The sequence below is a fragment of the Coptis chinensis genome, chromosome 8 (genome assembly GCF_015680905.1).
Source record: "Coptis chinensis isolate HL-2020 chromosome 8, ASM1568090v1, whole genome shotgun sequence".
In the NCBI taxonomy this organism is placed as follows: domain Eukaryota; kingdom Viridiplantae; phylum Streptophyta; class Magnoliopsida; order Ranunculales; family Ranunculaceae; genus Coptis; species Coptis chinensis.
In genome coordinates, this window is record NC_141463.1 from 11,411,004 (window position 1) to 11,414,767 (window position 3,764).

The 3,764-nt window shown below is 34.7% G+C and overlaps 1 long non-coding RNA gene across 2 annotated transcripts; it reads right to left on the reverse strand.

The window, feature by feature from the left end:
- On the reverse strand, positions 1-3,108 carry LOC147479942 (uncharacterized). Of its 2 annotated transcripts, none has more exons than XR_015206494.1 (4): positions 2,974-3,108; positions 2,269-2,343; positions 607-708; positions 1-344 (listed from the first exon to the last, which is right to left on the reverse strand). It is a non-coding gene; the product is annotated as an uncharacterized LOC147479942 (long non-coding RNA). The 2 variants fall into 2 exon arrangements; XR_015206493.1 differs by having other exon boundaries at positions 2,965-3,042.
- Between the last annotated feature and the right edge of the window lie 656 nt (positions 3,109-3,764).

The following is a 3,764-nucleotide window of genomic DNA, read 5'->3' on the forward strand; positions in this document are numbered from 1 at the left end:
TAGAAAACTAAAAGAGATGAGGAGAGAAATACGTGGGCTTACTGTTTGTTTGGGCCTTATTTTTTGGTTGAGTAGAGCTAGTGATTAAGTCTCGAGTATAACTATTTATATTTTTTTTAATATATTGTTGAGGGTACGCCAGGGTGTACCCTCCCCCCTGGCTCCGCCACTGCTTGTTTGCATTGTACTTTAACTAAGGTAAGTAGAACAGACAAATTGTTTCGATTGGTAATATAATTAACTATAAAGCTTATTGGTCTCCACTTCGAAAATCGTAACACCACTTACTTGGATACATTTACCGTGACCATGTAGGTCAATGTGCAAGCCAACTTTCTGCTTCTCTGCAAATGCAAAACAAAACACAAATACAAAGTTTTATTCAGTTAGGTCAACATTATTTCTCAAATTAAATAGCTTATTGGCCTTTAAGCACACACTTCATTAACATGTATAATTTCAGTCTAGTTACTCCTGGAGGCTTTGTGCATGCCTTGATACGAACTTGTTTAATTAAAAAGGTAACTAAGAAAGCTTGAAAAATTAGACTAGTTGAATCAACATCCAAGGAATTAAAATTCAGGGAAAAAAATGAGATATACTTACCATTTTGGAACTCTTAACACAGAAGGGATGTGAATGGGGTAATGCTACACAATTCAAATGAGCAAGTCCGACTACGCATATTGTTCCTTGAATTACATATACCTAAGAGATAAATAAACAAACATACTCTTTAAAAAAACATAGTTCATATAGCAAAAACCTGGATTCACTTGTTGAGTGAAAAGAATACAAGGCAGTACAAAAAACCGAATTACGTGCCACCAACCAACAATTGAGTCAAAGTCAAAAGAATATAAACATAATTAAAGAGCATGCACGCTTGTAGTTACCAAGTTTTCATGTGGTCTTCCTGTTTGATAAACACCTAAGTATTAAGCATAGCTAGTAGCTCCTTACTATTCTCCTATGGGCCGAGTCTAACTGATTGATAGATTTTCTTAGCTAATAAACTAAAGAACTTAGTTACTGCTTACTACAAAATGACTACTAAACTTTTAATACCCGGCCATTTCAGTTCACTTTAATTTATCATTGTTCCCGCTAATTTATACAGCACAAACAAATAACTTTTCCCACACCACTGAAAACTTCATAAAGAGCTATATTAACAAGTAGTACTATGAAGCAGTTTTGGATAGTTGACACTAATATGCGTATTGCCCAACCTTCGCTAAGGTTTAAATATAATAGAGGATGAAGCAGTTTTTTGTAGGTCTTAAGAGAGATGAATACTCTAAAAATTCTAATCAGTATCAGTAGACTGCCCTTTTTTGCTGTCCACCAAGTCCAACATCATTTTAAGTATGGCCACTCATGTCGGTTAAAGAATCCCATTGGTAATTACGAACTTAAGAACCACAGTAAAATGATAAAAATCTAGTCCTAATGAACACGGGCGGAAGTTTTTTGCCATTCTAGATTGGTCGTTGTCAAAAGGGTTTTGGAAACAAGCAGCACAAAGGACTGCTAAACAGAGGAACCAAAAACTACTCAAGTTAATTTAAATACTAGCACATGCAATCTGAGTTGAGCTTGTTAACAAAAAGTACATATACAAATATGACAAATAAATAGAACGTAAGTAATCAAGAGGAGCACCACTAACCTTGAAAAGTTAGAGGGCGGAACCCCAAAGTAGGTTTTTCAAGTTCAACCAAATACATTTTGAATCTATAAATTTGCTCAGCTATATAATGGGTTTTCCAACATTCTGTGCAGCCTACAATTGCTTAAACAAATACTGCATGTAATCCATTACATTAACAGATTAAAAATATTAAAATACAACTCCATGACTAAAGATTTAGTGTATGCCTTGTCAGTTAAGGTCGCACGAGTTCAATAATTATTCAGCCAATTAACCTTTGAGGGATAAGCCAAATTAATCGATCAAGGATGACCAAATTGAAGCATTAAAAAGCCCATTAAGTAAGCTACTACAAATACATTAAGCATTCAAGACACACACACCTACCACTTTAGCAAAGTCAGATCACTTTGTACTTTGTATCTGCTTTGGACCTCAAAGTTAGACCACTTGGTGGGGAAAAGAAAACATCTTAAGCTAAGAAACCAATTCAGGTTGGTACCAAAGGAAAAATCCAATATATACGAGCAATCGAAAAATAAAGAACAACAATCTGTAGGTTAGGCAGTGCATCGATACCCCATATGCTTAGTTAGTCTAACACTCTAACTTACCGTGTGCAATTTACAGGAACAACAAAGCACCACAGACCAGGTGTATGTAGTATGCTTTGCATTTGCAAGATATTCCTACAACATTCAACAACTTTTGGGTTATTCTCAATTTAAATAGGATTAGTGGTACTCTTGGTCAATCTGCCCCCAATGAATAAACTTGTAACGAAATAACCATCACGTCCTAACAACTTAATTTCACAAAGTAAACTATGAGTGGATTGAAACTTTACAAAAATAAATAAATAAACATACTATTGAAGGTGAAAGTGTTCATCTTTACAAAGGGGAAGCTACCCAATCCAAATTACAAGTATTATGTTTAGATTCAAAGTGTTCAAATCATTGAAAAGTGTCATGGCTACTAAAGGAGAACTAACACGTACCATGTGCTCCTTCACATATATTTCTACAAGAGTTCCCCACTAGAAAAAATAGCACAAAAGCACTTCAAATTTAACAAAGAAACTTGGATAAATTCCATAATTTTTTAACGAGTTTCTTTTCAACCAAATTTAAGAAGGAATAGCTGGATCTAGAAGGTATATTTAAATAAAATTTTGAACTTCAGAGATTGAGGCGTACTTTGATTTGATGGCATATGGTAGACATAAAAATACACGAACAAATGATGAAAGGGATAAGGATATATGGGAGTAAATCAATCAGAAATAAAAGGGTTAAAAAGAGATTTACGTTTCTTACAGAAGCAATCTCGATTTGATGGCTGTTCCGACTTCTAATCGCATCAACCATCAAAATTCCTTTCTCAAATTTTGCTTTTAGGGGTTTCAATTTTCTATTTTCACCGAAGTTAACGAGTTCATGCTTCTAAATAAGTTATATACTTTGCTGATTCTGTCACATGTGTGAACTTTTAAGTGCCCGTGTGAAGTCGAGATAGCGTTTACTGGGGTCTAGGGATCGCGTGCAAGCACTAAACGCAATTGAAATGGAAATCGTACAAGTAAATAATAGCGTTAACTTTGCCCTACGCAATGCCTATTTTTTGGATAGCATTTTTTTTTATAAATGCGATTAAACAAATGCTATCTATTGACTTTTTTGTAGTAGTGCAAAGACGTTGTAGCCAATACTTCAAGGGCTTCAAAAGAGGATATGAAATGCTAGGAGGGAAAGCTGCTGGTCACAATTGAGGGTCCTATTAAAATGAAGGTGAAAGGAAATGCTAGTGATGTAACTGAACTTGTGAAAAAGTTGTCACTTTGATGAATTGCATATGAAAGAGAGGGATGGAAATGAAATAAATGTTATGTGTAATCATGTCCTGACAACTGATCATAGCAACATAGTAATCACCAACAGATCATAGCAACAAAACAACATAGTAATCGTGTCATGACAACTGATCATAGCAACATAGTAATCACTAACAGATCATAGGAACATAGTAATCATGTCTTGACAACTGAAAGCAAACCCAAGCATAGCCAAAATTCCAACAAAAAACACATTGAAAGCATTGTTTTGGGCAA